Source organism: Leptodactylus fuscus, chromosome 3 (genome assembly GCF_031893055.1).
Source record: "Leptodactylus fuscus isolate aLepFus1 chromosome 3, aLepFus1.hap2, whole genome shotgun sequence".
NCBI classification, from domain to species: domain Eukaryota; kingdom Metazoa; phylum Chordata; class Amphibia; order Anura; family Leptodactylidae; genus Leptodactylus; species Leptodactylus fuscus.
In genome coordinates, this window is record NC_134267.1 from 155,675,418 (window position 1) to 155,688,085 (window position 12,668).

Consider the following 12,668-nt stretch of genomic DNA (forward strand, 5'->3'; position numbering starts at 1 on the left):
GCGCTCTGTCATCCTGCCGTAGCTCAGCTACCAGACTCTCCATACTATGGATACTAAGGATCTCCTTAAGCCAGGAGAGTGGGGGGTGTGGGGATTTCCAAAGTCTGAGGATGACTGACCTGGCTGCAACCAGCATGAAGCCCATGAGCCATCGAGTGTGTTTCTGAAATTTAGAAGGGAATATGGAGAGAAGTAGAGGGACAGGGTCGTCCGCTAAGTCTCTGCCCATGACCTGCTGGATAATTTGGTGGGACGCAAGAGAGTACACCCCCACCAGATGTGCGCCATCATATCCTGATCAGTATGACACCTCCAGCATCGATTGGACGTGGAAGGAAAAATTTCATGGAGAACAGAGGGAACTCTGTACCATTTGGAGAGTATCTTATAGTTAGTCACCTGCGCTTTACACGAGATGGAGAACTTATGACATGCACAAAAGGCCGACGACCACACATCTGGCGAGAGCGAAAACCCCAGCTCCCTCTCCCAACCTGCCGTATATGCCGGTGGGCTACCATCAGGATTCTCCATCAGCATACTGTACAAAAGAGAAACAGTATGGGTAGGAGGGGAGGAGGCGACACACAAGCGTTCAATAGGAAGCAGGGACCTATGGAGATTATTGGACAGTTTTAGAGAGGTATAGAAGTGAGACAGTTAGAAGTACTGCCAGAGATAGATAGAAGAGTTGGGAAGCGAAGTCAGGGCCAACAGCTTGGCACGGGGAAGAAGGGAAGCAGCCGATAAGACCTGCCGGAACCTCAGGACCGGTCACTACTGAGTGAAACAAGAAAGGGGAGCGAAGTGCCCAGGATTGAGGTCATGGGGCTTCCATGTCGCCCCGTATAGCCGGCATGATCACAACGTCTGGTGTGCAGCATAAGGGAGTGTTGAGGTAGTGACCTCCGCCAGAATACGGGTCACTTCCATTGGTCAGTCACCTGCTCCAAATCAATCATGCATGTGCGCGCTGACAAAGATAAACACTGACGTTGATGCAGTTTCAATCTCAGTCCATGCAACTGGGCGCTCACACAGTACTGAGGTTTATTGAGGAAGTTACAGTTTTTATACAGGAATGCAAGAAAAATAAGATAACGGCAGGCTGTAAGCATATGCGTCTTGTATCCGAATACACTGGCGATCAGTCATTGGCTCTTAAATTTCAACATCTCTTAGCTTTCGATTTCCCGAGAAATGATACTGTCTTTCTTGTAAACCACATGACGATCATGTGCGTCAGCATCTGGGTGCGGCACTGGATACAGGCGCCATCTTAATGTATAAACGTTGCACAAAGAAAAATATAATTACTTAAGCAGTATAAAGCATGTATAAAAATAAGAATAGACATGGTCTACCTTCACATTCCCCCCTAAATTATATTTTTCTTTCCCTGAAATTTCTACACAGTGTTATCGGGAATGTGAGTACAACATTCTTCACCAATCATGGAGCAGACTCCACCTCTTTCGGCTGTGATCATATCTATAGCTAGTAGGCTTTGGAGAGAGGAGGAGGGTGTGGTAGAGTTTTCCATGCAGAAGTCAGAGCCAAATATGCCTAGTTTGACTCCAGATGTTTCATTGGCAGTAAAACAGGTATAGTTACCAGCATGTATATACACATGACCTTAATAGTCCCCCCTTGAAACAGCTCCAGACAAAGGGAATGCAGGGTGGGATGTCTGTCCCTATCTCTCACTACTGGACTGTAAGGAAATACCCTTCAGATCTTATAGAAAGCATATACATTGACTATTGTCAGACCTATAAACAATATGGATATAATAACTATAGAAACATAACAGGAATATAAGTTCAGATATATCCAACAGTCTTCAAATTTTCTCTTCTCAAGGCCCATATCCTCTAACAGTTTATTGTCCCATTTGTTTTCAAGAACATTATCAAGTGGGCAAAGGTTTAAGGTTTTCCTTATACTCTCACAGCTGTACTGGCGATCAACAGGAACCGGAAGTGACCATTGAATCTCATATATCTCCTTATCACCATCCAATCTTTGGGTTTTAGTTTATAAGTTCCTTCCACTGACTTAGAATCTGAAGGGGAAAGGGGAAAAACTCGAGAATATACATTAATCATATGTCTTTGATGATTCGTCACATAGTCAGTCAGCACAACATATTACATCTGGAACATTTATAAGAAATACAATCCAAAGACAGGGCTAAATATCAATTTTCCTCTTTTCAACTTAGTGTGAAACACACCGCATACTTATGGACAATAGATTCAGGTAAACAATAATGACACGCGTAGACACGTCTGCCCCAGAACTAGTGGACTTTGTACACGGACTGTTTGTGATGGTTTTTCCTCACCAGATATGCCCCAAGCCATCCTGAAGGGAGACAACTACACACAAGCACGTACTCATACCGTCTCACTGTATATACTCAACCTGCAATCTCTGGAACAGGTACAAGGGCTTCAGGCCTGGCTCTTTGGCCTAGCACATGCCGTGCGGGCTCACATATATATCTGACTATAGTGATGCTAAATCCTGCAGCTGCCCATCCTCCGCTCACCAGGTCACACATGGCTACTTCTAAACAGTACACTTAGTAAGAAGCTGCTTATGCCATAAGTGGGAACAATGTTCTCAGTACATACTCTCTTACCACCGGACACCAGGACTTGTACATCCTCTTTCCAAGTCTCCTTTCCTCCTGGACCATCTTCGGTGCATCAGTGTCATAAAACCTGAAAAGAGAGCTAAAAGGTTTGGGTCTTACCAGTAAAACATGTCCCCTAAGCCTATGCAGCTGGGCTAATGGCAGTGTCTGCCCACATGCTACCTCTACTTTCTTTCGTATCAGCCTTGGTGTGTGCCATGACTTCTGACTATACCAACCTATGAGCAGCCGCAGGGTCTTCATCACACAAAAGTTCTTGCCCTCCAGATCGGACCATAATTCTACTATATCCAACACCTACCCTCAGACATTGTACCATGTTCAAGCGATGGCTTCAAGTTCAGCTGAGACCCGTGGAGTCCCATAATAGGTCTGCTTATGCTTGGTTTACCTCATATACGGTGACTGTGGCATATCTGATGCAGGATCCACCATCTTTCCCAAATATAAGACCATCTATAATAGAGCTCAATCAAAAAAGTTATCAACAGATTCATATCAGCAAAATTTTCTTAAGTTATCTTAGTCTTTTTCTTAAGTTATCTTAGTCTTCTTCACCCCCCCCCCCCCCTTGAAGAAATTGATAACATCACGGTTCGGTTGTGTCAATGCCCAAACAACCATATACTGAATGCTGCATGCACCTCTATGGGAATGGGGTAGGAAAACTCTCCCTGGCGCTACTGGCTGACTAGGCCCTGCCTGCGGGTGTTGGTCAGCTGTTCCCAAGCTAAACTTGGCCCCGACAACTTCTGGCTCTCTAAACATGAAGACCTAACAGACAGGTGGGGTGAGAGCTGAAAGAGGCTAGGGACTGGGATACTAAAGATGGTCACCCCTAATGAAAGAGTAGGTGCAGCTGCCAACGGTAACAAATAGGATGGGGCGTGCTGGAAAACAAACAACAATGGCTGTGCTGTCTTTCCCCCCTGGAAAAAAACCCAAAACCAAAACAAAACCAAAACAAAAACCTTCTAATGCAGCAAGCAAATGTGACTTGTCAGAGAAATGAACTTTAACACAATCTTAATGTTACGTGGACTGGACCCTTTTTTTTTTTTTTCCAAAAGTACTTCATGTTCTGCGGGAGAGATATAGAGTCTCTGCAAGGTCAAAGCTAGACAATACAAGAAGAGCCAGTATTATCTTATCATACTGCAGCTCACATAGCTGCCTATCCCACTCATAGCTGCGGCTGGGTATCCCCCCCCCCCCCCCCTGTATCTCATAGCTGTGTCTTGTGTAGGACTACAGACCTCAGCAATCTCTCTTAAAGAAACAGAAACACACTTGTACAATCTCATAATATCAATACAATAAGGTTAGGTACATATTCAGAACATATATATATATATCAGCAGAGAAAGCAGAAACGTTAACTGAGGGATCAAATCAATCTCCTGGTCACACAACAAAATCATACACACAGAATACTATACAACAGGTATGGGAGTGCCTTCTAATTCTTTTTTTTTTATAGACATACACACACACGTTTTCAAATTCGGACACCTTACTGAGTTTCTAAGTTTTAATAACGGTTTTCCTACAATGGGGGACAATCCTGGTTTCAATCAGCTTATATCAACCTATGTTCACTTTCTTGTGCAATCTTTCCACTTGCTTCACCCTAAAATCCGATACCCATCCTATTATGTGCATATTATCACATCACTTTATGTTTCAACATTCCAAGTTCCATCTCTTTGACATCCTAAACTTAGGCAACATACTTAAACCTCCTGTTCCATGCCACTTTCTGGCACCTCTTCATTACATCAACATTTTTCAACCATTCATTTCACGATTCACATAATCTAACACATTGTGACCGCTCATTGACCAAAATACATGTTTAACACAATTTCACACTATATTCCGGATTATTGGATGGACGTCTCAAAATTCCAGATTATCAGAATTTTCCTAAAATGTTACTTTTAAGATCAAAATGTTGCTAACAACACAGTCCTAACAAGAAAAACCTTCTACCGTACCCCTCTTATAGCACTATATGTTTTTCCAACTATCTTAAAGAGGACCTTTCACCACTTTTGGGCACATGCAGTGTTATATACTGCCAGAAAGCCGACAGTGCGCTGAATTCAGCGCACTGTCGGCTTTCCCGATCTGTGCCCGGTGTAAAGAGCTTACGGCCCGGTACCGTAGTGCTGTATGGTCAGAGGAACGCCCCCTCCCTCTGCTCACACAGCTCGTCCATAGACGAGTATTATCAGGAGCGGGAGGGGGGCGTTCCTCCCCGCTCCACAGCACAGCGTGATTGGCGCCGCGAGGCAGAAGGACGTCTCTGGCTAACGGTCAGAAACGCCCTTCTGACCATAGAGCACTACGGTACCGGCACCGTAAGCTCTGTACACCGGGCACAGATCGGGAAAGCCGACAGTGCGCTGAATTCAGCGCACTGTCGGCTTTCTGGCAGTATATAACACTGCCTGTGCCAAAAAGTGGTGAAAGGTCCTCTTTAACTAACTAAGGGGTCGTGTACGGCTTTAAAGAAGGCAACACCAAATGCTTTACTAAGACAATTCTATGTCGGATCAGTGACTACATAAAAAGAGAACGGAAGCTAGTGTGATATTGTGCACACTTCTGTATGATACAAATTATAAAGAATAATATACAAAGATTAAAATACGGCACAGACCAGATGAGTTACCTTCCCTCATAACCGTGATCTGAGTCAGCTCAGGAAAAGGATTCTGGTCTCTTATGGTAAATTTTTAGACAAGAAGAAGACACGTTAGAATAATTAGCATAACATAACGGAATATAAAATTCCAACATAGGTTTCAACACATAACTATGGGATAAGACACAAAGAAGAAGTTTCATCTCATTATTTCCCATTCCCATAAATAAAACATAAACACATAGATATATAAACAAACAAGTAAAAATCAGAATAGTCTCTGTAATACATAGATGATACCATTAATCCAAGCTCTGTGTGCCTTGAACTTTTGCACAAAGATTTTAACTTGGGGTAAAACCCCAACTTGTAGGTTGCCGAGGTGACAGAGGGTGAGTGGCCGTCTCCCCCTCCGTGACCTCCCATACCCACGCTGTGAAGATTCAAAACTTTTCACTATCACCTTTTTGCTCTTTTGTGGATACAACAGTTTAAAAGATAATAACTAGAGATGAGCGAACACTAAAATGTTCGAGGTTCGAAATTCGATTCGAACAGCCGCTCAATGTTCGTGTGTTCGAACGGGTTTCGAACCCCATTATAGTCTATGGGGAACAGATACTCGTTAAGGGGGAAACCCAAATCCGTGTCTGGAGGGTCACCAAGTCCACTATGACACCCCAGGAAATGATGCCAACACCTCTGGAATGACACTGGGACAGCAGGGGAAGCATGTCTGGGGGCATCTAACACACCAAAGACCCTCTATTACCCCAACATCACAGCCTAACAACTACACACTTTACACACTCAATACCACCTCTCTGACAGTAGGAAAACACCTTGAAACATGTGTATTTGGCACTTGCAGTGAGGAGAGCTTGTCACCAGCAGTGAATTTGGCCCTTGTAGTAAGTTGAGGTTGGCACCAACATTTGTTTTGAAAATCAGGGTGGATTGAGCCTCTAACCAGCAGAGTTTGGGCAAATTCATGGTGGAGGGAGCCTCTAAACACCCCAGTTTGGGCAAATTCATGGTGGAGGGAGCCTCTAAAAACCCCAGTTTGGACCAATTCATAATGGAGGGAGCCTCTAAACAGCCCAGTTTGGGCAAATTCATGGTGGAGGGAGCCTCTAAAAACCCCCAGTTTGGACCAATTCATGGTGGAGGGAGCCTCTAAAAACCCCAGTTTGGACCAATTCATGGTGGAGAGAGCCTCTAAACAGCCCAGTTTGGGCAAATTCATGGTGGAGGGAGCCTCTAAACAGCCCAGTTTGGGCAAATTCATGGTGGAGGGAGCCTCTAACCAGCCCAGTTTGGACCAATTCATGGTGGAGGGAGCCTCTAAAAACCCCAGTTTGGACCAATTCATGGTGGAGGGAGCCTCTAAACAGCCCAGTTTGGACCAATTCATGGTGGAGGGAGCCTCTAAAAACCCCAGTTTGGACCAATTCATGGTGGAGGGAGCCTCTAAACAGCCCAGTTTGGGCAAATTCATGGTGGAGGGAGCCTCTAAACAGCCCAGTTTGGGCAAATTCATGGTGAAGGGAGCCTCTAACCAGCCCAGTTTGGACCAATTCATGGTGGAGGGAGCCTCTAAAAACCCCAGTTTGGACCAATTCATGGTGGAGGGAGCCTCTAAACAGCCCAGTTTGGACCAATTCATGGTGGAGGGAGCCTCTAACCAGCAGAGTTGGTGGAAATCAGGGTGGAGGGAGCCTCTAACCAGCAGAGTTGTGGGAAAGCAGGGTGGAGGGAGCCTCTAACCAGCAGAGTTGTGGGAAAGCAGGGTGGAGGGAGCCTCTAACCAGCAGAGTTGTGGGAAAGCAGGGTGGAGGGAGCCTCTAACCAGCAGAGTTGGTGGAAATCAGGGTGGAGGGAGCCTCTAACCAGCAGAGTTGGGGGAAATCAGGGTGGAGGGAGCCTAGTATTAGCAGAATTGTGCAACGCTTATGGTGGATGAGTATGAGGATGCGGAGGAATTGGAGAGGTTGAGTACAGACATGGAGTTTCATGTTGGGGTGCTTTACACAGGTGGGCACAAAAATGAAGGCTCTATCCAGTGGTGGTTCATTTTTATCAAAGTGAGCCGGTCGGCACTTTCAGCTGACAGACGGGTGCGCTTGTCAGTGATGATGCCACCGGCTGCACTGAACACCCTCTCAGATAGGACGCTGGCGGCAGGACAGGACAGCACCTCCAAGGCATATAGGGCAAGTTCAAGCCACAGGTCCAACTTCGACACCCAATACGTGTAGGGCGCAGAGGGGTCGGAGAGGACAGGGCTGTGGTCGGAAAGGTATTCCCGCAACATGCGCCTATACTTCTCACGCCTGGTGACACTAGGACCCTCCGTGACGGCACTTTGGCGAGGGGGTGCCATCAAGGTGTCCCAGACCTTAGACAGTGTGCCCCTCGTTTGTGTGGACCGGTGAGAACTTGGTTGCCTACTGGAGGAACTGCCCTCCCTGCCGCCAACGTCACATGCTGGAAACATCTCCATCATATTCTGCACCAATTGCCTGTGGCAAGCATTGATGCGATTGGCCCTCCCCTCTACCGGAATAAAAGACGAGATGTTGTTTTTATACCGGGGGTCAAGGATAGCAAAGATCCAGTACTGGTTGTCCTCCATGATTTTGACAATACGCTTGTCGGTTGTAAAGCACCCCAACATGAACTCAGCCATGTCTGCCACAGTGTTAGTTGGCATGACTCCTCTGGCCCCACCGGAAAGTTCAATCTCCATTTCCTCCTCATCCTCCATGTCTACCCATCCGCGCTGCAACAATGGGATGATTCGAAGTTGCCCGGAAGCCTCCTGTATCACCATCACATCATCGGACAACTCTTCTTCCTCAGCTGCCTCAGTTTCACATCCATGAGTGGCCATGGATGAGAGACCTTTGTGACATCCTACGGGTCTTTGAGGAGTCCACAAGGAGGGTGAGCTCTGAGGATGCGATGGTGAGCCTTACAATCCCGCTCTTGTGTGTTCTGAGAGAATCCCTGATTGACATCAGGGATAACTCAGATCACACAGAGGAGTTAGGGATAGCATCCGATCCGTCACAGCTGGAGAGTAGGTCCACACATCTGTCTGCTTCACTGCGTTTAATGGAGGAGGAGGAGGAGGAGGAGGGGGGTGTTCTTCTCGTGTCCCTGCCAGGAATGTTAGGCGGGGAGACGAGGTACACCGGGCCAGTTTGGGAAGCAGTCCCAGCCTCAACTACATTCACCCAGTGTGCCGTCAGTGAAATGTAGCGTCCCTGTCCGCATGCACTTGTCCACGCGTCGGTGGTCAAGTGGACCTTTGTGCAAAGCGCGGAACTAAGGGTCCGCCTGATGTTGAGTGACACGTGCTGGTGCAAGGCGGGGACGGCACACCAGGAGAAGTAGTGACGGCTAGGGACGGCATAGCGAGGTGCCGCAGTTGCCATCAGGTCCAGGAAGGCGGGAGTTTCAACAAGCCGGAACGCCAACATCTCCTGGGCCAGCAGTTTAGCGATGTTGGCGTTCAAGGCTTGCGCGTGTGGGTGGTTAGCAGTGTATTTCTGCCGCCGCTCCAATGTCTGAGAGATGGTGGGTTGTTGTAAAGAAGCGCCTGATGGTGCCTTTGATGGTGCAGGAGAAGGAGATAAGACAGGAACAGGGGAGGATGAGGGAGAAGTCAACAAAGTGGCGGAGGCAGATGAAGTGGTGTCCTGGCTCGTCCTCTGGAGTGCATCGCCAGCACAGTCAGCAGTGGCAGTGGCAGAGGCAGAGGCAGTGGCAGAGGCAGTGGCAGTGGCGTGAACGGCAGGCGGCCTTTGTCCTGCCGTTGCTGCCTGCCACTGATTCCAGTGCTTGGATTCCAAATGACGGCGCATTGAAGTGGTGGACAGGTTGCTCTTCTCAGAGCCCCTAATCAATTTCGAGAGGCAAATTGTGCAGACAACACTATATCTGTCCTCAGCGCATTCCTTGAAAAAACTCCACAGCTTCGAGAAACGTGCCCTCGAGGTGGGAGTTTTTCGGGGCTGGGTACGAACTGGAACATCTTGGGAGATTCCGGGTGTGGCCTGGCTTCGCCTAAGCTGCTGACCTCTGCCTCTGCCTCTAGCTACCCTTTTTGGTGCTGCACCTGCCTCAACATCCACACTACTTTCCCCGCTTGACATCCCCCCTGTCCAGGTCGGGTCAGTGTCCTCATCATCCACCACTTCCTCTTCCAACTCCTGTCTCATCTCCTCCTCCCGCACAATGCGCCGGTCAAATGGATGCCCTGACGGCAACTGCGTCACATCACCGTCGATGAGGGTGGGTTGCTGGTCATCCACCACCAAATCGAACGGAGATGGAGGAGACTCTAGTGTTTGAGCATCTGGACACAGATGCTCCTCTGTTAGGTTCGTGGAATCGTGACGTGGAGAGGCAGGTTGAGGGACAATGAAAGGAGCGGAGAACAGCTCTGGGGAGCAGAGACAGTTGGGGTTATTGTTCTGTGAAGCTTGGGAATTTTGGGAGGAAGGAGGACAAGACTGTTGGGTAATAGGAGGAGAGGAGGCAGAGTCTGACTGGCTGCTGGACAATGTGCTGTAAGCGTTCTCTGACAGCCATTGCAAGACCTGTTCCTGGTTCTCGGGCCTACTAAGGTTTGTACCCTGCAGTTTAGTTAATGTGGCAAGCAACCCTGGCACTGTGGAGTGGCGCAATGCTTGCTGCCCCACAGGAGTAGGCACGGGACGCCCTGTGGCTTCACTGCTACCTTGCTCCCCAGAACCATTCCCCCGACCTCGCCCACGGCCTCGTCCACGTCCCTTTCCGGGAGCCTTGCGCATTTTGAATTCCCAGTTAGAAATTGGCACTATATACCAGTAGCAAAAATTGTGGGTGCACGTAACCCCAATATATTCTTTGAATTACCAGTCAGAAACTGGCACTATATGGCAGTAGCAAGAAATGAGGGTATTTGTAACCCCAATATATTCTTTGAATTCCCAGTCAGACAATGGCACTATATACCAGTAGCAAGAAATGAGGGTATTTATAACCCCAATATATTCTTTGAATTCCCAGTCAGACAATGGCACTATATACCAGTAGCAAGAAATGAGGGTATTTGTAACCCCAATATATTCTTTGAATTCCCAGTCAGACAATGGCACTATATACCAGTAGCAAGAAATGAGGGTATTTGTAACCCCAATATATTCTTTGAATTCCCAGTCAGACAATGGCACTATATACCAGTAGCAAAAATTGTGGGTGCACGTAACCCCAATATATTCTTTGAATTACCAGTCAGAAACTGGCACTATATGGCAGTAGCAAGAAATGAGGGTATTTGTAACCCCAATATATTCTTTGAATTCCCAGTCAGACAATGGCACTATATACCAGTAGCAAGAAATGAGGGTATTTGTAACCCCAATATATTCTTTGAATTCCCAGTCAGACAATGGCACTATATACCAGTAGCAAGAAATGAGGGTATTTGTAACCCCAATATATTCTTTGAATTCCCAGTCAGACAATGACACTATATACCAGTAGCAAAAATTGTGGGTGCACGTAACCCCAATATATTCTTTGAATTACCAGTCAGAAACTGGCACTATATGGCAGTAGCAAGAAATGAGGGTATTTGTAACCCCAATATATTCTTTGAATTCCCAGTCAGACAATGGCACTATATACCAGTAGCAAGAAATGAGGGTATTTATAACCCCAATATATTCTTTGAATTCCCAGTCAGACAATGGCACTATATACCAGTAGCAAGAAATGAGGGTATTTGTAACCCCAATATATTCTTTGAATTCCCAGTCAGACAATGGCACTATATACCAGTAGCAAGAAATGAGGGTATTTATAACACCAATATATTCTTTGAATTCCCAGTCAGAAACTGGCACTATATGGCAGTAGCAAGAAATGAGGGTATTTATAACCCCAATATATTCTTTGAATTCCCAGTCAGACAATGGCACTATATACCAGTAGCAAGAAATGAGGGTATTTGTAACCCCAATATATTCTTTGAATTCCCAGTCAGACAATGGCACTATATACCAGTAGCAAAAATTGTGGGTGCACGTAACCCCAATATATTCTTTGAATTACCAGTCAGAAACTGGCACTATATGGCAGTAGCAAGAAATGAGGGTATTTGTAACCCCAATATATTCTTTGAATTCCCAGTCAGACAATGGCACTATATACCAGTAGCAAGAAATGAGGGTATTTATAACCCCAATATATTCTTTGAATTCCCAGTCAGACAATGGCACTATATACCAGTAGCAAAAATTGTGGGTGCACGTAACCCCAATATATTCTTTGAATTCCCAGTCAGAAACTGGCACTATATACCAGTAGCAAGAAATGAGGGTATTTATAACCCCAATATATTCTTTGAATTCCCAGTCAGAAACTGGCACTATATGGCAGTAGCAAGAAATGAGGGTATTTATAACCCCAATATATTCTTTGAATTCCCAGTCAGACAATGGCACTATATACCAGTAGCAAGAAATGAGGGTATTTGTAACCCCAATATATTCTTTGAATTCCCAGTCAGACAATGGCACTATATACCAGTAGCAAGAAATGAGGGTATTTGTAACCCCAATATATTCTTTGAATTCCCAGTCAGACAATGGCACTATATACCAGTAGCAAAAATTGTGGGTGCACGTAACCCCAATATATTCTTTGAATTACCAGTCAGAAACTGGCACTATATGGCAGTAGCAAGAAATGAGGGTATTTGTAACCCCAATATATTCTTTGAATTCCCAGTCAGACAATGGCACTATATACCAGTAGCAAGAAATGAGGGTATTTGTAACCCCAATATATTCTTTGAATTCCCAGTCAGACAATGGCACTATATACCAGTAGCAAGAAATGAGGGTATTTGTAACCCCAATATATTCTTTGAATTCCCAGTCAGACAATGACACTATATACCAGTAGCAAAAATTGTGGGTGCACGTAACCCCAATATATTCTTTGAATTACCAGTCAGAAACTGGCACTATATGGCAGTAGCAAGAAATGAGGGTATTTGTAACCCCAATATATTCTTTGAATTCCCAGTCAGACAATGGCACTATATACCAGTAGCAAGAAATGAGGGTATTTATAACCCCAATATATTCTTTGAATTCCCAGTCAGACAATGGCACTATATACCAGTAGCAAGAAATGAGGGTATTTGTAACCCCAATATATTCTTTGAATTCCCAGTCAGACAATGGCACTATATACCAGTAGCAAGAAATGAGGGTATTTATAACACCAATATATTCTTTGAATTCCCAGTCAGAAACTGGCACTATATGGCAGTAGCAAGAAATGAGGGTATTTATA